This window comes from Gossypium arboreum, chromosome 4 (assembly GCF_025698485.1).
Source record: "Gossypium arboreum isolate Shixiya-1 chromosome 4, ASM2569848v2, whole genome shotgun sequence".
Lineage (NCBI taxonomy): Eukaryota > Viridiplantae > Streptophyta > Magnoliopsida > Malvales > Malvaceae > Gossypium > Gossypium arboreum.
Window position 1 is genome coordinate 27,959,745 of NC_069073.1, and position 26,530 is coordinate 27,986,274.

The 26,530-nt window shown below is 35.8% G+C and overlaps 2 non-coding genes across 2 annotated transcripts; both read right to left on the reverse strand.

Annotated features, from left to right (window-relative positions):
- Positions 1–13,233: 13,233 nt before the first annotated feature.
- On the reverse strand, positions 13,234–13,340 carry LOC128292487 (small nucleolar RNA R71). Its single transcript, XR_008282472.1, has one exon. It is a non-coding gene; the product is annotated as a small nucleolar RNA R71 (small nucleolar RNA).
- Positions 13,341–25,875: 12,535 nt separating this feature from the next.
- On the reverse strand, positions 25,876–25,982 carry LOC128292562 (small nucleolar RNA R71). Its single transcript, XR_008282547.1, has one exon. It is a non-coding gene; the product is annotated as a small nucleolar RNA R71 (small nucleolar RNA).
- Positions 25,983–26,530: the final 548 nt, after the last annotated feature.

The window sequence follows — 26,530 nt, forward strand, 5'->3', positions numbered from 1 at the left end:
CGAATAAAGAGATCCGGGATAAAGAAACCCAAGATACGATACTATGCCGAGAATCGAAAACCAAATTCATAGAGAAAATACGAGAATACCACGATAATTCTTCAAAGAAAGAAAGTCCAAAAGAAAACATTATTTAATCCCACTGAAATCAAATATAACAAGATCAATATATCTTCCCATACATATATATCGGATGAAGCATCAAGTAGAAGAAAGCAGAATCATAATATCATATGAATTCTCTCATCAATTCTTATCGACGAAATGAAATAGAACACCCGATGAAATAGAGCAATATAAATTATAAACCAATCAGACTACCAATGCTTTCATCCAACACCAAATTAGAAGACATTCCCATATAACAAGAATTTCTTGAGAAGATCAATAGCCATAGAAATATTTACGAGAACGGGTGAACACATAGAACATCTCAAAAGAGATCGCTAAATCTGTCCGGTCATAATTGTCACACTCGGATAATTCACATTTGAAATATCATTTCCCCAACTAGTTCTGCCGTCACAAATTTCATATTAAATCATTCACTAAAGAATATGGATTCGAATAAATTTCGATTTACCAAAGAGAATTCCTTCTCTAATCGGGACGATGCATAATTCCAATAATCTTTATATCAATCGATACTTTCGGCTCGACTTTACTTATCAGCTCATTTTCAATCTCGGATCATACTTATAATTATTCTATCCTTTGAACTCTTTGGGTTTTCAACAGAAACTTATTCAATACAAATCTCATGAAATTCCATTATAAGTACCACTTTGGTAAGGGGGAGGGGTTGTAGGACCTCTGACTCGACTTTCTTATACATACACATATGACACAACTTCCATCATCATAGTAACATCATCAAAATCATGTCATTCATTCATGTTGCCTTACACCAATTTTCCTATTGTCCCATTTAGACAATATACTTATGCATACATTCTATGTTTTCTAGATAGCTTTACTTATCCATTCATTTAATTAAATTAATTCATGCTCATGACATTATATAAGGCCAAACAAACATAAATATTTGCATCACAATCACAACTTTCATTTTGTGCATCATCATGTACATATCATTACAATCATACAATTCAGTCCAACAATTTAACATAGATAAGTTCATTTCATTATAATCCTTTATCTCATAAAAAATTGTATATCATTAACATTCATCAACATTCAAAGTCCAATCAAGACAAGGACATTTTCATCCGTATTATGATATTATGACCTTTATTCATACCTCTACTACTTTCTATTTATTCCGTTCATCTTATCAAGTAAGCCACATACACTACATCGTATGAGTATTAAGCAAATATGGATATTTATCACAACATGAACTTTCATCTCACATATTATCACATATGTATCATAAACTTTTATTCATACTTTTCGAACCGAGACTTATCATAATCATAGCTTTACTCAAATACCTTCGCATAACATTGAACATGGTCAGTATGACTCGATTGGAGAGTACCTGTCTAAATAAGACGGTACTTATACGCGTCGGAAGACATCACACTATCACAGATCGCTGGCATGTATAGCTAAACTTTTACACATGCTAGGTTAGTCGAGAACCGACTAAACCTGCTCGATACCACTAAATGTAACACCCGTGCGAGACCGTTGCGGAGTCGAACACGAGGTGTTAACGGACTTAATTCATTAATTAAACAGCTCATACAATTCATTTTAAAATTTCCAGACAAGCTGGCTAACTGCATCACAGTCGCTTTAAAAATCATATCTCGAGTTACGAAACTCGAAATCCAATTCCGTAAATTTTTACTGAAACAAGACTCATATATATATCCACTAATTTTTTTCTAGAATTTTTGGATGGGCCAATTAGTACAGTTTATTAGTTAAATTCTCCCCTGTTTCAGGGTTCAACTACTCTGACCTTAGTGTATTACGAATCAGATATCTCCCTGTACAGAGCTTCAATGACTATGACGTTTATCTCTAATAAAACTAGACTCAATAAGGAATCTGTACATATAAAGAATGACTTCTAATTATCTTTGTAAAATTTATGGTGAATTTCCAAATTCAGAACAGGGGATCCAGAAATCGCTCTGGCCCTGTTTCACAAAAATTTAAACATCTCATAAAATATAGCTCATATACCTGTTTTTCTTATTCCATATGAAAATAGACTCATCAAACTTAGATTCCATAACTTATTCATTATTTAATTCCATTTCTACTATTTTTAGTGATTTTTTAAACTCACGTCACTGCTGCTATCTGAATCTATTTTATGGTAAATTTTACCTATTTCATGGTTTCCATGGATTAGCTAGCAATTTGACATACATAATACCAAATATGATCATGATTAGCCATTCCAATGGCTAATCATTACCAAGCATTTCTATTTCCATACCACTCAATAACCATATCATAAGACCATATATACAAAATGATTATAATGCTATACATGCCATACTCAAAATATACAAGCCATTATGCCAAGATGGTATACGGATAGTGTGGCGTGCCTCCGACCGTTTCCGATTTTCGAGCTGGCTTGTCAACACTACAAGGAATGAAAAGGAGGAGTAAGCATAAATGCTTAGTAAGCTCACATGCAAATAGCAAGCAACATAACCATATAAGCAAACATAAAACATCATTTGCATAATCATCACCAAGACATTCATATCACCTTTTCATTTATCATCTTACCATATTGTTGTTATATCGAGTTTTCAACCCGAGGGTTAAGTACATACCTGTTCAAAGTATCCATTTCACAACACTTATCAATACGTCCCTTTCATCTTGAGTATTCCTCCATTTGAGTAGAACTTTACCGTTGAACACATCGGAATATAATTCGGATACATGGATAACTTGCACATAAGTGCCACATATGTAGCCAAGCTACCATGTAACCCGCCCATAAGTGAACTCGGACTCAACTCAACGAGCTCGGGCGTTCGCATCCATAAGTGAACTCGGACTCAACTCAGCGAGTTCGGATGCCTAGTTACATCTCACGAACTCGGACTCAACTCAACGAGTTGGACGCTCGCATCCATAAGTGAACTCGGACTCAACTCAACGAGTTCGGATGCTCAACCATCCTAGTGACATGTCACTTGTATCCTAATCTATTCCTAAGGTTCAAGCAGGCGTTTTCCTTGATCACACATCTTTGCCATCTTCCACGGAATATCGAAATTGATACTTGGTGATAGTTCATACTCATCAAGTAATTCACATAATTACATATTATTCAACAATAACCACAAAGCATAATATTTCATGATAATAATCAGCATCATATCATATAAACAACATTAAATTGCTTAAAATGACAATTATGTTACTACATTTACATGAACTTACCTCGTATGCGAAAATGGCTATTTTACCATTTAAGTCCACAACTTGGTATTTTCCCCATTTTAGCCAATTTCAGTTTTCCTTGCTCTATCATTTAAAATATAGTCTAATTAGGACTCACATTATTCAAATTGACCCAAAATCATATTTTGGAAAAATTACAATTTTGGCCCTAAACTTTTGCATATTTACACTTTTGCCCCAAAGCTCGTAAATTAAAATTCAGCCTATTTTCTTATGTTTTATGACATGCTGATCATTTTTCCTTCTATGGCAACATCAAATTCTCACTCTAACATGTACTTATGACTATTAGGTATTTTTACCGATTAAGCCCTTTTGCTCGTTTTCACTTAAAACCGAGTAGCACAAGTTGTCTAACATAATTTAAAACCTCATATTCTATCATAAAACACCAAAATACACAAATTTCACCTATGGGTATTTTTCCAAATATAAACCCTAGGTTAAATTATTGCTAGCATAAGCTAAATCGAGCTAGGGACTCCAAAAGCGTAAAAATCATTAAAAACGAGGCTAGAACGGACTTACAATCGAGCTTGGAAGCTTGAAAACCCTAGCCATGGTTTCTCCTTGCTACATTCGGCCATGGGGTTGAAGATGAGCAAAATTGGCTTTTAATTTTGTATTTTAATTCATTTTACCCTAAATGACCAAAATGCCCTTACTACTAAACTTTCCAAAAATTCCTTCCATGTCCTAATTTTTGTCCATAGACTTAGAAATTGGTAAAATTACTCTTTAAGGACCTCTAATTAATAATCTAATTCAAGTTTATGCAAAATACTTCTAGAACACAAGTTTTGCAATTTATTCAATTTAGTCCCAAATTTCAAATTAAGCACTTTATGCATAAAATTTCTTCACGAAATTTTCACACAATCATGCAATCATATCATAGACCTTAAAATAATCATAAAATAATTATTTATATCTCGGATTTTGTGGTCACGAAACCACTATTCCGACTAGGCCCAAAATCAGGATATTACAAGTCTAGTTTCTGGGACAATTTACGGATTTTAATTTGGAGTTTCGTAACTCCAGATATAAATGATTTAGTGACTGTAACTCAAGAAAGTAGCTTAACCAGAACATGTGTAAATGTACAATTGGGTTAGTTTTACTATGGAAAGCATGTTTGTAAATTTCTTATTATTTTCTTGTGAGCTTTTTAAGCGTAAAGCTTACCCCCTTTTTTCCATTTCTTTTAGTGTTGTCAGGTTAGCTCAGGGTTGGAGATCGTCGGAGGCAACATCACACTATCAAGCCAACACCTTGAGAGTATAAACACATATGCTAGAATTATCAAGTTAGTGGCATGTATAGGGACATAGTTTTATAACATGTGTTATAGGCTTCAAAGGCCTATATAAGGGACAATATGCATGTGTTTAAGATGTTTTAATTTTGGACAAAAATTTTGTGGCCCGATTTTGCATGTTGTAAATATTTAAGTCCGGTAACGCTTTGAACCCTGTCCCGGCGTTGGATATGGGTGAGGAGTGTTACAGGAGCCCAAGGAAACTATGAGGAGTCAATACCCGCATCTGTTTACCGGTAAGATTTTCAGGGATGAAAATCCCTAAAGAGGGGAGAGTTGTAATATCCCGAATTAGGGCCTAATAGGAATAGTAGTTTTGGGACCACAAATACGAGATAGAAATAATTATTTTATTATCATTTTAAGGTCTATGGCATGATTTCATGATTGTGTAAAAATTTCATTTAGAAGTTTTATCGATAAAGGGTCCGATTTGATATTTAGGACTTAATTGCAAAAGTTGTAAAATGTGTGTTCTAGTTCACAATGGTACTAAGTACTTGTGAGTAATGGTTTTTAAAGTGGAGGTCCTTGGATAGTAATTAGACCATTATACTAGTTTGGACAAAAATACCTAAAGGAAGATAAAACACCATAGTTTTTAATTAAGGGCATTTTGGTTATTTAGTTTTTAAAATGAATTGAAAACAAAATTAAAAGCCAATTTTTGTCCATCTTCAACCCCTAGGCCGAATTTCACATGAGGAAGACATAGATAGGATTTTTCAAGCTTCCAAGCTCGATTATAAGTCCATTTTAGCCCTGCTTTTAATGTTCTTTACGTTTTTAGAGTTTCGGTAACTTGATTAAGCCTATTCTAGCAATAATTTAACCTAGGGTTTATATTTGGAAAATACCCATAGGTGAAATATGTTTATTTTGATGTTTTATGGTATAATATGAAGCTTGAAATTGTGTTAAACAACTTTTGCTAAGCGATTTTACGTGAAAATGAGTAAAACGATATAATTGGTAAAAATACCTAATGTTCATAAGTACAAGTTAGAGTGAGAATTTGATGTTGCCATAGATGGGAAAATGATTAGCATGTCATAAAACATAATAAAATAGGATGAAGTTTAATTTCTGAGCCTTGGAGAAAAAGTGTAAATATGTAAAAGTTTAAGGGCAAAAATGTAATTTTACCAAAGTTTGAGTCAAGGACTGTTTTAATACATGTGAGTATTAAATAAGCTAAATTTGTTATTTTAGATCAAGAGAAATAAGATACGAGTCGTGATCGAGGGAAAAATAAAGTTTACAAGGAATAGGCTCGATTTCTAACATTTTGTACCGAGGTAAGTTGAGGTGTAAATGTAGTAACATAATTGTCATTTTAAGTAATTTAATGTTATTTATATGATATGATGATTATTATCATGAAATATTATGCTTTGTGGATTATTATTTAGTAATATGTAAATTATGTGAGCTACTTGATAAATATGAAATGCTACCAAGTATCAGTTTCGACATTCCGTGGAAGACAACAAAGATGTGTGATTGAGGAAAATCCCGTTTGAGCCTTGGGAATAGATTAGGATACAAGTGACATGTCACTAGGATATTTGAGTTCCGAGCTCGTTGAGTTGAGTCTGAGTTCACTTACGGATACGAACGCCCGAGCTCATTGAGTTGAGTCCGAGTTCACTTATGGGCGAGTTACATGGTGGCCTGGCTACATAATTTCCACAGGCTATTGAGTTTTTCTAGCTGCGGGTATGGCACTTATGTGCATGCAATCCGTGTATCCAAATTATATTCTGATGTGTTCAACGGGTGAATCTTAAGTGAATAAGGAGAATACTTAAGACGAAGGTGACATGTTGGTAAGTGTGGTGAATGAGAAAATTTGGACAAGTATGCGCTTAAACCCTCGGGTTGAAAACTTGGTGTGATGAAATTGTGGTAGGATAGTAAATGCAAGTGTAACATGAAGGTCTTGGTGATATTTATGCAAATGATGTTTTATGTTGGATTGCATGATTATGTTACTTGCTATTTGCATGTGAACTTACTAACCATTTATGCTTACTCCCTCATTTCCATTCTTTGTAGTTTTGACAACCTAGCTCGGAAATTGGGAACGGTCGGAGACTCGCTCACACTATTCGTGGACCATTTGGTATAGTGGCTTGTATATTTTGAGTATGGCATGTATAGCATTATAATCATTTTGTGTATATGGTCTTATGATATGGCTATTGGGTGGTAAGGAAATGTTTGGTAATGATTAGCCATTGGAATGGCTAATCAAGATCATATTTGGTGTTATGTATGCTTAATGTGCTATCTAATCCATGGAAATTCATAAAAAGATGAAATTTGCTATAAAACAGTATCATACAGCAGCAATGACGTGAGTTTGAAAAATAACTACAAATTGTAGAGACAAAATTAGATGATGAATAAAATATTAAATTGAAGCTTTTTGAGTCTATTTTCATATGGAAGAAACAAAACAGTTTTATGAGAAATTTGAGTTTTGGTGGAACAAGGTCAGAGCGATTTCTAAATCCCCTATTCTGACTTTAGAAATTCACTAAAAGTTTTACAAAAATAATTAGGAGTCATACTCTATACGTATAGATTCCTTATTGAGTCTACTTTTATGAGAAACAAATGATATAGTCAGCGGAATTCTGTAAAGAGGGAAAAGTGATTCGTAGTGAACAGAGGTCAGAGCAGTCAAACACTGAAATAGGGGAAACTTTATCTAATAAACTGCACTAATTGGCCCCTACCAAAAATTCTGGAAAAATTGGTAAATAGATATATGAGTCTAGTTTTAGGGAAAATTTACAGATTTTAATTTTGAGTTTCTTAACTCGAGATATTATTTCTTTCAGAGACTGTGACGCAGATAGGCAGTTTATTACGAAAGGTGAATGTAATTGTTTGAAATTGTTTAAGTGATAATTTAAGTCCGTTAACGCCTCATGCTTGACTCCGGTGACGGTCTCGGGTAAGGGGGTGTTACATTGCCCACATGGGCCCGTAATATGGGTTGTGGGTCCATTATCACCAATTGACTGTTAAGGTTGCACGGGTCGTCCAAGACGACTGTGGACCTACTGTTAGGTCGGTAAGTGTACCGAGACCCTTATTTTTTAAATGGCTGATATACCCCTATGTGATGTATGACTGTTTGAGCATGCCATTTTTACTATATATACATTTATATTATGTTGCATTGTATGGGGTGGGATTTATGACATTGGAGGAAGTGTACTGAAAAGCTATAAGCCTATCACTGGCAGCTCTGCAGTAAATACTGTTATAGTGCCGCAACCGGTGCTACTTGGTGTGTAGAGATGGGTGGGTCTATTTTATCCCCACATGGTGTGTAGGGTTGGTACGAAGATGGTGTGTAGAGGCTGGACAGGGTAGGAATTTTTGATTGCATACTGTACTGATTCTGTAATGGGCTTAGGCCCCACTAATACTGTTACTGAAATTGGCTTAGACCCACATTGTTTCTGATTTTGAAATGGGCTAAGGCCCTAACTAAAACTGAAAGTGCTTAGGCCCAAATTATGTTTACTCTAATTTTTTTGCTTATATGGGATTACATACTGAGTTTTCATAAACTCACCCTTCTGCTTATCTGCATAGGTAATCCTTAGGCAGATCGGTGTTGCGAGGGACTCAAAGGTGGCCACACAACCGCTCATGCTTCCATATTTGATTTTTAATTTATAAGTAATTTAATTTGGGTATTTTGTAAATGGCCTCTCTCGATTTTATTTTTAATTTAGGAATTTATGTTTATTTGCTTTAGTACTGCTAGAAACAAGAAAAAGACTCGGGTTTTCAAAAGGACAAATGTTTTCCAAAAATACCACGAATACGTAAACGGTTTTAAGATCTTCCACAAGAAACAATGTTTTAAAATAAATAACGAAGTTTTAATATGATTTATTTTCGACAAGTGACGTACATTTTGAAAATTAACAACAAGACTTGAAATCTTCTTTAAGATCATAGATAAAGGATTAATAGAGAAAGGGGTTTTAAACAAATTCGCACTTTACGAAAAATATTTCAATGTGACATCGCCAAATTTGGCCATGACGTCTAGGCTAGGTTTGGGGTGTTACAAGATATCTCAAAATTTGTTTCGAAATGTTTGATTTGTCAGCAAGTTAAAGCTGAACATTAGGTACCATCGAGTCTGCTACAGCCTGTTTTGATTCCCGGGTGGAAGTGGGATAGAGTAACAATGGACTTTGTATCGGGTTTACCCTTATCTCCGAGAAAGAAAGATGTGATCTGGGTTATTATTGATAGATTGACAAAATTAGCTCATTTCATTCCAGTACGTATAGATTTCTCACTTGATAAGTTAGCTGAGTTGTATATTTCTGAAATTGTGAGATTACATGGTGTTCCCCTATCTATTGTTTCGGATAGAGATCCAAGATTCACTTTGTGATTTTTTCGAAGAAATTGCAAGAAGATTTAGGTACAAAGCTACATTTCAACACTGCGTTTCTCGCATAAATAGATGGTCAATCCGAACGAGTTATTTAGATACTTGAGGATATGCTACATTGTTGCATTCTTGAGTTTGAAGGTAGCTAGGAGAAATATCTATCGCTGATTGAATTTACTTACAATAATAGCTTCCAATCAAGTATAAAAATGGCACCATACAAAGCTTTATACGGTCTTAAATGTAGAACACTATTGTATAGGAGTGAGCTCAGCGAAAATAAGATTCACGAGGTTGATCTAATCAGAGAGACTGAAGAAAAAGTGAAAGTAGTTAGCAACAGTTTGAAATCAGCTTTAGATTGACAGAAATCGTATGCAGACTTGAAATGAAAAGATATTGAGTTTCAGATCAGGGATAAAGTGTTTTTAAAAGTGTTGCTGAGGAAAAAGATATTACGGTTTGGTCGGAAAAGGAAATTGAGTCCGCGATTCATCGGACCATATGAGGTTACTGAGCGAGTTAGACCAGTGGCATATCGGCTATCTTTGCCATCTAAGTTTGAGAAAATACATAATGTGTTTCATGTATCGATGCTTCAACGATACCGATCCGACCCTTCACATGTCATTTCCCCAACTGAGGTTGAAATTCAGTCTGATATATTATATGATGAAGAACCGATTCAAATTTTAGCTCGTGAGATCAATGAGTTAAGAAATAAGAAAATCACATTATTGAAAGTGTTATGGCATCGACACGGGGTTGAAGAAGCTACATGGGAACCCGAGGATGCTATGAGAAAACAATACCCGAACCTATTCATTGGCAAGATTTTCGGGAATGAAAATCCTTAAGGGGGAGAGTTCTAATGGCCCGATTTTAGTTAAATTAGAATAGTGGTTTCGAAACAAAAAATCCAATGTCGAAAAATTATTTTAATATTATTTTTGGTATTTATAGCATGTTAATTAATATGTGTGAAAATTTTGTGAGCTAATTTTATCATTTGAATAGTTAATTTAAGAAAAAGGACTAAATCGCGTAAAATGCAAAAGTTGTATTCTACTTGTTAAAGGTGTCAAATAGCCTTGGTTTTTAAATATGATGGCCTTAAATGGTAATTAAAACATTTGGATGGTAAGTGGACATTAATGGACATGTAAAAATGAGTTTTAATGTTATATACTTAAGGTTAAAATAATAAAATGGATAATAAATGATTTAATAGATAAAACAAAATCAATTTATGCTTCATTATCATCTTTTTAACCGAAATTAAAAGAAGAACAAGAAGAACTAGGGTTCTTCATTTGGCAAGGCAAAATTCAAGCAATTAGGTATGTGTTTTGTCCAGTTTTGATGATATCTATGTTTTTCTAATCGTTGCAGCTCAATCTAGCTAGCCCATACCTTTAATTTCGAAACTGTTAAAGATTTTAAGAGTTGCCATTGATGAGTTTATGTGTTCTTTGGTGTTTGAATATGAAATATGAATTTTTTATGATAGATTTTCATGTTTTATAAAGTGATTTTTGATAAAAATACATAATAGAGATTAAATTGTAAAATGTGTAAATTGAGTGGTTGAAATGTGAAATAAATGAAATTTATGGGCTTCTAGGGGCACTATGGCAATTTATGGGCTTCTAGGGGCACTATGGCAATTCGGTTAAGCCTGGGTGTATTGAAATTGTGTGAATTTTGTGTATTTGTGAAATAGAGACTAAATTGATTAAATGTGAAAGTTTAGGGGCAAATGTGCAAATAAGCCTAAATCTATGTTTTGGACTAAGTTGAATCAGTGGTTGATTAAATAAGTTAATTTTGAATATATTTAGATCAAGAAAAGAGGAATATGAAATTAGAGGAATTCGAAATTAGATTGGGGGAAAGGCAAGATTATCGAGTAATTGACTCATTTCACAAATTTTCATACTCGAGCTAAGTTCGTATGTAGTAATTTCATTTTAAAAGTATGTTAAATGCTTTGATATTGCATAAACTATGATTATGAGATTATGGATAAAGTTCAAATTTTGAAAATGACTCTACGAATGCATTCAATGATAGAAGCAGAAAGTGTGAAGTCCCGGTTGAACTTTAGGAATAGATTTGGATACTAGTGTTATATTATTAGATGAGAAGTTGAGTTGGCTTTGGGCTATGATATTAGTACTTCGGGGTGAGTTATACCGATTTGGCTTTGGGCCATGCATATCAGATGATTTGGCTTCGGGCCATGATAATTGTTCTTTGGATAAGTCACCTTAATTTGGCTACGGGCCATGGTATAGGTACTTATCATAGGAGACTACTGAGTATCCAATTTCTATTCTAAATGGTTCAATGGGTAAACAAATGTTGTGGTTGAGAAAGAGGTTAGTACGAGGCGATACAGGTATGTACAGAACCTATTCAAGTATTAAACAGAGAAAGTTAAATGAGATGGTGTTTAATCATGTTTTAAGACATGAGAAAGGTTTATAGTTAATGTGAAATTGGTTGATTTACATTTATCCGATGAATTAAGTTATTTACATATGAGCTTATGTTATTTTTCTATTTTTTATAATGAATCAAGGATAACTTGGATCCGGAAGTCATCAGGAATATCATCACACTATCGGACATCTATTTGGTACTTTTGAGTTGTGTATGTATGGTATATGGCATGTATAGGCTAGATATGGTATTTTGGTTGTGATTATAGCCATGAGAGTTGGCTTGTAAATGATGTTAATATTGATATATGTTTGGCTAATAGAAATGGCTTATTTTGGCATGTTTAATATGAGTATGGTTAATTGAATTATGGAGTTTAAATGTTTGAGAAATGCTTTGATGAAGTATGATTTTAGAAATTGAGTTGATAAGTATTTGATTAGGTAAATGGCATTGAATTGAGTATTAAAATTGGTTGAAATGGATATTGTGTGAATTGTACATTTGGTTGATGTTTTTGGCTGCCTAATTGAATGCTAAAATGGTACCATTTTGGTTGTTTAGGTGAGCATGAGTTGGGGTGGAAAATTAGCCTTGCAAATGGCCTATTTTTGTCCACACGGGCAAAGACACGGGCGTGTGTCTTAGTCGTTTATGACACACGGTCATGTTACATGGTCATGTGTCCCCTACTGTTGTTATTAAAAGGAAGTCATTATGCTCACACGGTCTCACACACGGGCATGTGATTGGCCATGTGGTACAAGTCAACATACACCCTAATTGGCACACGACCTAGCACACGAGCATTTGACTTGGTCGTGTTGCATAAGTCAGTATACCCTACAGTTTTGGCACGGCCTGGCACAGAGGCGTGTGTGGCCCCTTTGAAAGGCACACAGGCTAGACGCACAGGCGTGTGGTTGGCTGTGTGACCCAAGTCAGTATGTATGCCCTGTTTCCACACAGCTTAAGACACGGGCGTGTCTGGAGCCGTGTGTGGCACACGGCCTGTTCACACGGGCATGTGACCCTTGTATGGTTGAAATTTTTCTAAGTTTCCAAAATTTTTGTAGGATATTGGTTTAGTCCCAAACCACCTCTAGAGCATGTTTAAGGCCTTGTAGGCCTTTATAAGGGACAATGTGATTGTGTTGAATGATTTATGAGAATGAATACTTTATGGTTGATAAATGAATGCTATACGTTGTGTATTGATAGGGAATACCTCATAACCGTACTCCGACGGTAGATACGGGTTTAGGGTGTTGTAGTATTCCATTTCATTATTTTATGAGCTTAATTCGAGTATTAGGATACCCAAGATCGAGACACAATAGTTTAAGGATGAAGCCAGTTATGTTCCAGATAGTTTAGATAGTGGGCCAGTTCAGTGGAATGCCTTTGAAGATCCTCACCTTCACCTCAGATTTTTTATAGATGTAAGTGATTCCTTCAAGTTAGTTGTAGTACCCAAAGATGCACTAAGATTAAAGTCATTCTTATATTCACTAAGGGATAACGCTCAAGTCTAGTTGAACTCATTGCCACCAGATTCCATTACCACATGGCAAGAGAGATAGCAGAACGCTTTCTTATGAAACATTTCCCACCTAGCAAGAATGCTAAGTTGTGGATTGAGATCACTACCTTCCAACAGATGGATGAGGAGTCCTTCTATGAGGCGTGGGAAAGATTTAAAGAATTGTTACAAAAATGCCCTCATCATGGAATTTCACATTGAATCCAATTAGAGACATTTTATAATGGTCACAATGCTCACATGAGGATGGTAGTAAAAGCTTCTGCCAATGGTTCTCTCCTATCTAAGTCTTATAATGAGGCTTAAGAAATTATTGAGAGAATTTCCAACAACAATTACAATGGCCAACTAATCAAGCAACTGCAAGACGAGTCACAAGAGTACATGAAGTGGATGCCTTCACTTCACTCGCAGCTCAAGTATCTTCGATATCTTCAATACTTAAAAATTTTACTACTAATGGGTTTAACAATGTTACAGCTCAGCCACCCAATTAATTTGAGAATATAGCTTGTTTCTATTATGGGGAAGGGCACTTGTTTGAAGATTGCCCACCAAACCCAGAATCTAACTATTACATGGGTAACCAAAACTAGAACCGAGGTAGGCAAGGACCACCCAAATTTTAATAACTTATCTTGGAAAAATAACCCAAGATTTTCTTGGAGCAACCAAGGGGCTAGACCCAATAACAGCTACACACAACCGAGATCAACCCAGCCACCTAGATTTACCCAAAAAGTTTATAAATCAACTTAAGCTGAACATTCCAATGGTTTGGAAAACTTGTTGAAGGCATACATAGTGAAAAATGATGCCTTATCCAAATCCAAACAACCACATTGAAAAATCGGGAGAACCAAATGGGCCAACTTGCAACTAAACTTAGAAACAGACTGCAAGGCACTTTGCCTAATGATATGGAGAATTCAAGAAATCTTGGGAATGATCATTGTAAAGCATTGACTATAAGGAGCAAAAAGAAGATAGAGACCAACACTGTCAAAGATGAAGAGGAGCCAGTTGACACTGGAGATAAAGTGGAAATTTAACCAAGTGTCCAAAATCCAGGTTCACTAGAACCAGAAAATGCAAAATCTGATAAGGTAACTTCTGACCCAATTAATTCTGATAAATGAACATCTTTGTTAGATGCAGAAAAACTACCATAGCAGACAAACTGCCTAGTTCAAGTAAAGAATCCTCCACCACCTTACCCTGAAAGACTTCAGAAGCAGAAACAAAATGTCCAGTTCAAGAAGTTCCTAGACGTACTTAAGCAACTTCACATCAACATCCCACTGGTAGAAGCTCTTGAATAGATGCCACACTACGTCAAATTCATGAAGGATATTCTGTCCAAAAAATAGAGACTTGGAGAATTTGAGACAGTAGCTCTGACAAAGGAGTGCAGTGCATTTTACAAGATCAACTACCCTTAAAATTGAAGGATCCAGGATGTTTTACCATACCTTGTAATATCGGGGCAACTTATTGTGGTAAGGCATTGTGTGACTTAAGGGAAAGCATCAACTTGATGCCTATGTCTGTGTTTCAAAAATTGGGGATAAAGAAAGTTAGACCAACTTTGGTTACACTTCAATTAGCTAATCGATCCTTACCACATCTGGAAGAAAAATCGAGGATGTTTTAATATGTGTAGACAAATTTATTTTTCCTACGACTTTGAAGGAAATAATGAGGTGTCAATCATCTTAAGAAGGTCTTTCTTAGCGACCAAAAAGAATCTTATTGGTGTACAGAAAGGCGAGCTTACCATACGTGTTCAGGACAACCAAGTAACATTTAACGTATTTAAATCTATGTGATTTCTTGATACAATTAATGAATATTTTGCATTGTCTGAGTTAAAGAAATTAGGTGCAGAATGGGAACTAAATTCTACTGAGGACCTATTAGAACAAGCATTAATGTCAGACCCTCCAAGTGATGAGGAGGGGGAGGAATATTTAAACTTGCTTAAAGCTAACCAAAAGGGATTTATGCCTCAATCCCGCTTTGAATCTTTGGAATTAAAAAGCTGAGATTATGTCCAATCAAAAGCATCAACTGAGGAGCCACCTAAATTAGGACTTAAGGTACTTTCTTTACACTTAAAATATGATTATTTAGGTGATGCTTCTACTTTGCTGTAATTATTTCAGCAGAGCTAGCTAAATAGTAGGAAGAGAAACTCATTCTAGTGTTGAAACAATTTAGAAAGGCTGTCAGATGAACCATAGCTGATATCCATGGTATTAGTTCATCTGTGTGCATGCACAAAATCATCCTAGAGGATGACAAAAAAGGAATGATTGATGGATAATGGAGACTGAACCCCATTATAAATGATGTGGTGAAAAAAGGAATTATTTAGAGGTTAGATGCGAAAATAATTTACCCCATCTCAGATAGTTCACGGGTAAGTCTGGAACAATGCGTGCAAAGAAAGGAGGCATTACGGTCATGGAGAACAAAAACAATGAGTTAATACCGGCCAAAATGGTTATGGGATGGAGAACTTGTATAGATTACCGGAAATTGAACAAGATGACTTGGAAAGACCATTTTCCTTTTTGGTTCTTGGATCAAATGTTGTATAGACTTTCAAGGTGAGACTATTACTGCTTTCTAGATGGATACTCAGGGTACAACCAAATCACTGCAGCACTAGAGGATCAACACAAAAAAACATTCACATGCCTGTATGGTATGTTTGCCTTTAGACGTATATGTCTTTTGGTTTATGTAATGCTCCTACTATGTTTCAAAGATGTAATATGGTGATTTTTACTGACAAGATGGAAAAGTTTTTGGAAGTTTTTATGGATGATGTTTTAATTTTTAGAGACAATTACAATGACTACCTAACCAATCTAGCAAAGATACTAAGACAGTGCGAAGAAACAAACCTTGTACTCAATTGAGAAAAGAGTCACTTCCTGGTACAATAAGGTATTGTTTTGGGGCACTAAATAATGAGACAAGGGATCGAGGTAGATAAAGAAAAGGTAGATTTCATTAAGAAACTCCCACCTCTAACATGTATAAAGGGTGTTAGGAGCAATTTGGGACATGTCGGATTCTATAGAAGATTCATCAAAGACTTCTCCAAAATTGCTAAACCCTTATGAAAATTATTGAAGAAGGATACAACATTTAAATTTTGTTAAGAATGCTTGAAAGCCTTTAAATAATTGAAGAATCGATTGGCCTCGGCACCAATTATCATCACACCTGATTCGGAATTGCCATTTGAATTAATGTATGACGCAAGTAACTTCAGGGAAGATGTAATAGCCCGTTTTTAGCTAAATGAGAATAGTGGATTTGGAACCAAAATTCTGAGGTCATAAAATTATTTTCATATTATTTTTGGTGTTACAGGATGTGAATTTATATGTGTGAAAATTTCATGAGCTAATTTTATCGTTTAATAGCTCAATTTGAGAAAAAGGACCAAATTGCATAAAATGAAAAAGTTGCATTCTACTAGTTAAAAGTGCTTAATTGTAATGGCTTATTAAAGTAAAGGTCATTATATTGTAATTAAACCATTTTAATTGTGACTGGACAAAGATGGACATTAATATGATGATTTTAATCTTGTTTCGTTAAGGTTAAATCGGTAATTTTGAAATTTAACTTAACATAAATAAAATAAAAACAATTTTAAGTTTAATTGTCATCTTCCTCAACTGAAATAAGGAAGAAATAAGGGTTTTTGGAAGCTTGAAGTGTAACACCCCAAACTCAGCCCAGACGATATGGCCGGATCCGACATGCCACATCGAAGCGTTCAAAACATTTTAGTATTGTTGATCTAGAAGAACTTACTTAGTGTTTTAAAAGATAAATTCATTGTACGTTAAAGTGAATGGAAGCTGTGCACCAGGTAGGAAACCGAGAAAGAGGAGGTGAGTCCATCGGACTGCTTAAGTACTAAGCTCCCTTCGGATCCAATCCTAGACATGCACACCGCCATTGCCACACCTTAACGTCATGTATATTTCCAGGAAACCAATTTGATTAAGTCCTTTTTAGGAAAGTGATTAATCTTTGAAAATATTTTCATTGCGGAAGCTTTGCTTGTTGTCGTGTTATTTTGAAATCAATTACTATTTTTGAAAACACGCCCTAAAGCTACCGAATTCCAACAGTTAAATATAAGTAATACCTACCCTAATAAAACATATTAAAACCATCAAAAAAATAATTAAGTGGCCTTATTACATTTAAAAAAAAAAACCCAAAACATTAAACGTAAATAAAAGGATGTCTAGTTCACCAGAAGAAAATCAACTTGCAGAACGTGTGGCCACTCCAAATCCCTCACAGCTCCAAGCCCACTATGGTTGGAGATTACCTGCGTGGATGAAAAAAGGTGAGTTTGGGGAAACTCAGTGTGCAAATTAACCCAACCATAGCCTATACCGGTTCAAACCACAGAAATAGAATAAGTTGGCCTTAGCCCAGAACAAAATTCAGAATAAAGCCCATAGGCCCATAACAGAACAGAACGGATATTACATGTTTATGCAAAACCTAACCCATATCCAACCATATGCACCCCCATACCAACCTTTCACCATGTGAGGAGACTACTCGACCCACCCAACCACTACACGCCACAGAAATATGCAGCATGGCTGCCAGAACAGATAATGTGATAGAGTCACCAGATACAGATAATCGTGGCAGAGCCACCAGAACAAATATATGTGGCAGAGCCACCAGATCAGATATATGTGGCAGAGCCACCAGATTAGATAATTGTGGCATAGCCACCAGGACGTTTCCTCCATAATATAACCCATATCCCCATGCAGTAGATATACAATCATGGCATATATCAAACGGAATCAGATCATCATTCTTTTCAGTCAAAAGTACCCCTGGGGGTACAATGGTAATTTTGCACCTAGGGGTATAATAGTAATTTTCCATACATAGGGGTATTCGAGTAATTTAACTATTCTTAAGGTCTTCATGCATAACATAGCCATTTACGTACGACCAGAAACACTTACCGCGTTTTCTTACCGAATTGGGCCCGTTGGCCCGTTATCCCGATTTTGGCCCATTAAGCCTAAAAAACATCAAAATGCACGGAATCGTGCACTTTACAATCTTATCACTTTAATTTACCATATACATCAAACTATTAATCTCACGAGCATTACTTTTCGCAAGTTCTCAAAATACCGGCTTTTCGGCATTTCGGCTTTTCGGCTTTTGCCGATCTAGTCTATAAGAGGGTGTCAGTTACACACCTGTTTGCGATGATATGCTGACGAGATCAACACATGAACTTCCTACAATTGGATTAGTAACACGTTAATCTAACTATCGAAAAACAACTACGTATTAACCCCTTACCATATTCGGCCGAAAACACCTTAGGCACTAGCGATCCTACCTTTGCCGAAATTAGCGATTATGTCTAGATCAACAGCCTCTAGATCCCACTATTATCAAAATAAAATAGTTATAACAACCCTTAGAGCTACAAGCCCAAATCGACAGCCTCCCTAACCTTTAGGGGTTTCGGCTTTTTCTAAAACTTGAAATAAAGATTAAGTTCAAAAACTTACCACCGGTTCCTTCAGTCAATGATTCCAATTAACTCCTACTCTATTTTGATGCAGATCTAACCCCTCAAATGATAACAAAAGTCGAGCCTTTAGTGATTTTAAAATTTGGCTATGTTCCTATGGCTATGCATTTTCGGCTTTTTGTAACAGTAAAGAAAAGATGAGGGTTTTGTAGTGGCTCTGTCGACAGAAACTTGGGGTTCAGAGGATTAAAGAATCGGTCAAGAAGATGAGGGAAAATAAGAGGGTTTTGACTAGAAGAAAACGGCACAAAAGAAATCAGGCTTTTAGGATTTTGACCTTTTGAGGTAATCGACTATAGGTTTAAAAACAACTGATAAAAAAGGAATATGAGCAGAATGGTAGAGAGATTTGGCAGACAAGAAGAAGAAAAGAAGTTGATGAAGAGAGAAAAAAGAAGAAAAAAGAAAAAGGAAGAATGGTCAGGAAACGGCACAACTTACCCCTAATGCTGAACTTATATTTGGCATTTGACCTAGCCGAAACTTGCCCCCTAAAGAAAAACCCTTGGCCGGCCAACTCTTCCTCCTCAATAGTCTACCATTCGGCCAACACTGCTCTCCCTAATCAGCTCCTAAATCCTCTCCCTTATCCCCTCCTTACTCAATCCCCTGAGCAACTCAAACTCCTCCTAACAATCTTTTACTTGAGTTCCAAAACTTCCCCTTTCTAATCATAACAATAATTCCCTTAATATGCTCCCATTGTGACTTGAACCTTGGTTCTCCCTAGCATCCACACGCCACTTTTATAGCCTTCCCAGTGGCGTCACATGCCACTTCCTGCTTCTTTGTCTTTTATTTTTCCCAATTAATACTTAAAAGCCCAGTTAACCAGAACCCCTTTTTTCTTATGGAACTAAAATTAACTAAAATTACCGAGTTTTAACCTAAGCTTGGGCCTTGTAGAGGCCAACTAACATAATTAAACCTACACCAAATAGACAGAACACAGAAATTTTAAATTTTGCCGACATATACAGAATTCCCGAAAATTGGGGCGTTACATGAAGGTTCGCCATTGTTGTCCAAGATGTAAGTCCGTTTTGACTCGGTTTTTTATGATTTCTCTATTTTTGTAATCGTTGCTTCGAGTACTAGCTAACCCATGCCTTAATTTTTGAGTTTTTTGGTGATTTTTTAAAATGTCATTGATGATATCTTGAGCTTTTGAATGTTTTATAATGGAAAATGAGTATTTGTTGATAGATTATCATGTTTTGTAAAGTGATTTTTGGTGAAATTGCATAAAAAGGGTTAATTTATGAAAAGTGTAAATTAATTGGGTCAAATTGTGAAATAAATGAAAGTTTTAGGCTACTAGGGGTCCCTAGGAAATTTGGCTAGGCTTGGGTGTAATTAAATTTTGTGTAATTTGTGTTTCTATAAAATAGGGACTAAATTGAATAAATGTGGAACTTTAGCGGCTAAAGTTCAAAAATACCCAAATACTTGTTTATGGATTTAATTGAATAAATTGATGATTAAATGAGTTAATTTTGAATTTATATAGATTGAGAAAGAAAAGAATCGGATTTAGATAGACGAAAATCGAAGGTTATCGAGTAATCGATTCGATTCGTCAATTCTGAGTACAAGGTAAGTTCATACATGATAAACATTGTTACAATTATGTTTTTAATGTTTTAATAATGCATTAGTTGTATATATACGACTATGATTACGTACAATGACAAATCGACTATGTTTGGCACTTAGTGTGCATTTCGAGATAGCTTCGGCTATATATATAGCACTCAGTGAGCGAGTTGGAATAGCTTCGGCTATATGTGGCACTAAGTGTGCGATACCGAGATAGCTTTGGTTTAATGTGATGGCACTAAGTGTGTGATATTTTTATAGTTTTGGCTAATCATTTATGCACTAAATGTGCAAGTTCTTAGGGCATTGAAAGATTTTTGAATGATTTAATGTATTGAACAAAGAGCTGAGAATGAAATAAATAAATATGGAAAAGTACAGGTACGTACGATACCTATGTGGTAGTTGATACTATGTGTATGAAGTTTGATGAATTTGTATATACATGAGAAATGTTCATGGATTAGAATTGAATGATGTTATGAGAACTACTAAGTGTCTATTACTTGATGATTTGTGTATTATGAACTATTGAGTATTTTGGTACGAACTTACTAAGCTATGAAACTTACTGTGTGTGTTATTTGTCTTTGTTTTATAGATTATCGAAGCTAGCTCAAACTCGAGGATCATCGGGAAGCATCATCACACTATCAATCATCTCGTTGGTGTTTTTGGAAGATTTTTATATATGGTATTTGGCATGTATAGGCTAGTGTCATTTTGGTATATTTTGAGTTGTGATTATAGCCATGAGATTTGGCTTGTAAATGTTCGAATTATGTGTTTGTTATGTGATACATGTAATGTATATATTGTCTTATGTGATGGTTATAAGTTTGTTTATGTAACTAGTGGTTATGTGGTAAGCTAATGCTAGAGTAAAGATATGTTGTAGATGGACTTTGAGGTGATAAAATGGTATATTTTGAAACATGAAATAGGTGATAGGTTGATGGGTAAATGCATTTAGAAGTTATGCAAGTTTGATGATTTTGGCATATTGAAACGATTTGTTTTGTTTGTGGAATTGAGTAATTGAAATGGTTGTGAATAGATGGCATGATATGTGTGTGAATTGGTATGTTTTGGCTGCCTATATATGTGTTGAAATGATACCATTTGGATGGTAGGTGAGCATGAGAAAAGGGTGGCAAATTGGCTTTTCAAATGGCCCATTTTTGTCTACATGAGCAGAGACACAGACATGTGTCTCAGCCGTGTGTGACACACGATCATGTTATACAACCGTGTGGTACCCTACGAATTAAAGTCCGTATACCCCATAGTTTTAAAATGGGCTAGACACACAGACGTGTCTACTAATCGTGTGTGGCACATACGCTGGCACATAGGCGTGTGGTCGGCCGTGTGACCGAAGTCAGTAACCCCCTTAGTTTTCACACGGCCTGGCACATGGGCGTGTCCTCGGCCGTGTGGGTGTAAGTTAGTATGTATGCCCTATTTTCACACGGACTGTGACACAGGCGTGTCTGGTAGCCGTATGAGGCACATGGCCTGTCCACACGAGCATTTGACCCTGAAATCAAAGAAAATTTTCCAAGTTTCCTAAAGTTTCTAAATGTTATCGATTTAGTTCTGAACCTCGTTTAAGCATGTTTTAAGGTCTCATAGGACCTTTTAAGGGACAATGTGATTGATATGAATGGATTGTGAGTATAAATGTATAAATGTTTGTGAATGTAGTGTGTTATTTGGTAATGCCTCATAACCCTATTCTGACGACGGATACGGTTTAGGGGTGTTACATTTTATGGGTATCAGAGCAACGATTTAGTCGATTCTGGGACTAACGTAGCATATGAGAGTCTAGCTATACATGCCATATATATAAATTGTGATAGTGAGATGATTCTTGACAGTTAAAATGTGTTTTTATATAGCAAATGGATCCCGAACAAGCTGTAGCTGACGATGCTGAAAGTAATGCGCCCGCTCTCGCTCAAGGGATAACGCTGGCTGATTCTAGTCCTATGTCGAGCAGCCAAGGGGGAGAGGCTAAGCAAGCCTTCTTCCAAATGATGAGTGAGTGGTTCATGAAATTCGTACGAACGAATCCGGCTACTAACAACCTCCACCCCCACCTATTCCTCAACAAGTACCAGTTGTGCCACAAGTGATAGATCTGATTCGATTGAGTAAGCCACCAATGGATAAGATACGTAAACACGGGGCCGAAGAGTTTCAGGCTATAGTTGATGATGATGCTGAGAGGGCTGAGTACTGGCTCAAGAATACAATCAGAGTGTTTGATGAATTATCCTGTACTCTTAATGAATGTATCAAATGTGTGGTATCTCTGTTAATAGACTATGTATAATTGGTGGAAAACATTGACATCTGTGGTTCCTAGAGAATGAGTCACCTGGGAGTTCTTTCAATCCGAATTCAGAAAGAAATACATAAGTCAGAGATTTCTCAATCAGAAACATAAAGAGTTTCTAGAGTTGAAACAAAGTCGGATGACGGTGATAGAGTATGAAAGAGAATTTGTACGTTTAGGTAAGTATGCCCGGGAATATGTTTCTACCTAGGAAATCATGTGTAAATAATTTGTTGATGGGTTGGATGAAGATATAAAGTTGTTAGTCGGGTTACTTGAATTGAAGGAATTTGTAGTACTAGTTGAGAGGGGTTGTAAAGCTGAAGATCTCAGTAAAGAAAAGAAAAAGGATGATTCAGAGGCAAGAGATTTGAGGAAGAGATCATTGAATAAATCTTATCATTTGTCATCAAATAAATCTAGAGACTATTTTAACCGATCGACAGCTCTAATGGGATATCAGAATAGAGATCGTGGGAAGCCATACACCAACCCTAAAGCTCAAGCCACATCGGTATCGAGTGTTGGTAACATAAAAGATGTTAAACTCGAGTGTCAACAGTGTGGAAGACGGCATTTTGGAGATTTTTAGGTGAAAAATAATAATAGAACTTGTTACAGTTGTGGTTCACGACATCACTGTATTAAAGATTGCCCAGAGTTAGCTAAAAAAGATAATACTCAAAAAACGAGGCCGAGTAACACTGCAGTTAGAGGAAGACCATCCAATAATGTTGGAAATGTGAGTGTTGGTAGAGGCGTAACACGAGACACTACTGTGAGATTTGATGCTAAAGCACCTACACGAGCCTACACTATTCGTACTCGCAAAGAAGCATCATTTCTGGATGTCATTGCTGGTACTTTTACTCTCTATGATACTAAAGTTATTGCATTGATAGATCCAAGATCAACTCATTCGTATATATGTGTGAATTTAGTATCCAATGAGACTTTGCCTGTAGAGTCTACTGAATTTGTAATTAGAGTATCGAACCCCTTAGGCAAGTGCGTGTTGGTTGATAAAGTGTGCAAGAATTATCCATTGATGATTCAGGATAATTGCTTTCTGGCTGATTTTATGTTGTTGCCATTTGACGAATTTGATATACTCCTGGGTATGGATTGGCTAACTGATAAACCGTAATTTATACATATTTTTACCCCATGTTTAACGCATTTTATGGATGATTTCCCATTAGAATTGGTGAATTTGATGCTCCAAATGCTTTAATTTCATGTTTTATACTTAAGAAAGCATAAGAGAGCTAAAGGAATGAGAAACGAGCCAAAAATAGAGAAAAATGGGCCAAAGTACAAATTTAACACGGCCTGGACGTCCTCACACGGGCAGACCACATGGTTGCCTCAATTTGGCAGATTCGAAGCACGATTCACACGGGCGTGTCCTTACCGAGCCCAAGTTGAGTTCAATTCAGAAAAGGCCAATTTTGAGGGCTACTAGGCATTCTAAAGCCTATAAATACACCCTAGAGGAGGAAGGTAGGGGGACACACAGAGCGGAAGGAAGGAATTACTTGAAGGAAGCTGATTGATCCATATCAGAAGCCAGAGTCACCATCAAGACTGAAGATCTCCCCTCAATTTCCCTTCAGGAGTTTTGTGTTTTCTTTATGTTTTATATTCGTTATTCTTCTGATATGTTTTCCTTTTTAGTTATGAACTAAATCCCCTAAATACCTAAGGGGAATGAAACCTAAGACGAATATTGTTATTATTTTCTGAATTGTATGATAAATATTTAACTTGTTCTCAATTATGTGTTCTTAATTCTTGTTTTGATACCCCAGGATACTAATTCAAGATAAGCTCTTATTCAGAGGAGGAATAGACCCTGCCTAAGAGTACATTTTTCATAATTAAGCGGAGCTGTTTGCACGCCTAGACATAGGGTGACAAGATTTTTTTGGATTAGGGTGAAACCTAAAAAGGGGATCCATAGATCGAGTTAATGCAACCCTAGGGTGTTAACTAGGGAAAATTCTCAATTATTCAATCTAGTGATTAGACGTTATTAGTCTTGAATAGGGATAATAGCATAACTACGAGATATCTATGGAACAAGTTAAATGAATAAATCGTCTGATTCGGAGCTAGAATAACAAGTATAGTCTAGGTGGATTTTTCCTTAGGTATTGTCTTAATTCAATAATTTTCCAAAAGTAATCCCCCCAATTCCATTCTCTATGAATTCTTAGGTTAGTTAATTAGTTAGTTAGAACAAAACCCCCTTATTCTTAGGCTAGATAATAAAAAGACAGTCATTGCTAGTACTTTTAGTTCCTTTGGGTTCGACAATCCGGTCTTGCTAAAACTATACGACTGTTCGATAGGTACACTTGCCTGCATCGCAAGAATAGTTAGTTTCAAGAACGATTAATTATAAATATTTAAAACTTACCTCTCACAAAAATCACGATCAAGTTTTTGGCGCCGTTGCCGGGGAACTAAGATATTAGGAACGCTCAATTTTTATTACTTTAGCCATTTATTTTTCTTGCAATTTAATTTTTATTTATTATTATTATTTATTAATTTACTTTTTCTTTCTCTTGGCAGGTTTTTATAGTTTATGACTAGAAGAAACCCGTTAGGACCACTATTTTTTGACGAAGAAATCGATCGCACAATTCGCAGAAACCAAAGAGAAATAAGGCGAACCTTAAGATACACAGAGAACGAGCAAGAGGAGGATACTCAACCCCCAACCGAAAAGATGGCTGAAAACCAAGACAATCAGCTACCTCCTATAATTGCGGTTAATCAAAATCCTACTCCATGCACTATGTATGATTATGCTAAACCTTCTTTAATAGGAACTGAATCGAGCATAGTTAGACCTGTTGTAGCTGCAAATACTTTTGAACTAAATCCTAACATTATTCAAATGATACAACAATTTGTTCAGTTTGATGGTTTGTAGGATGAGGATCCCAACGCTCACTTAGAAAACTTTTTGGAACTATGCAATACATTTAAAATTAATGGTGTTTCTGATGATGCCATTCGTCTTCGGTTATTCCCTTTTTCATTGAGGAACAAAGCTAAACAATGGTTGAACTCATTACCATGAGGGTCAATCACTACTTGGGAACAAATGATTGAAAAATTTCTATTACAATATTTCTCGTTGGCTAAAATGGCCAAATTACGTGATAATATCTCTTTGTTTGTGTAGATGGATTTAGAAACTCTTTATGATGCATGGGAGAGATACAAGGACTTGCTGAGAAGGTAACCTCACCATGGGTTACCACTTTGGCTTCAGGTTCAAACGTTCCATAATGGCCTGAATCTTTTGACTCAGCAAATGATTGATGCAACTGCTGGCGGAACCATCAATAATAAAACACCTGGAGATGCTTATGAGTTTATAGAGGAGATGTCACTGAATAACTATCAGTGGCAAGTCATGAGGACAAAACTAACGAAAACAGCCGGTGTTTATAACATCGATTCGGTCACCATGCTCTCTAATCAGGTAGAACTCTGAAATAAGAAAATTGATGGTTTTCTTAGTTCTTCACAGGTTCACCCAGTAATGCAGTGCGAAGCAAGTAGAGGTGGATCAAGCAATTCGTAATACCAAACTTATGGCCACAACATGGATAACGAGCAGTTAAATTACATGGGTAATAATTCTCGATCTCAAAACAATCCATATAGTAACACTTACAATGCAGGTTGGATGAACCACCCAAATTTCTCATGGGGAGGCCAAAGAAATCAGACACCACCTCCAGGCTACCAACAACCACCCTACCAACAGGAAAAGAAGCCGAAACTTGAAGAGATGCTCT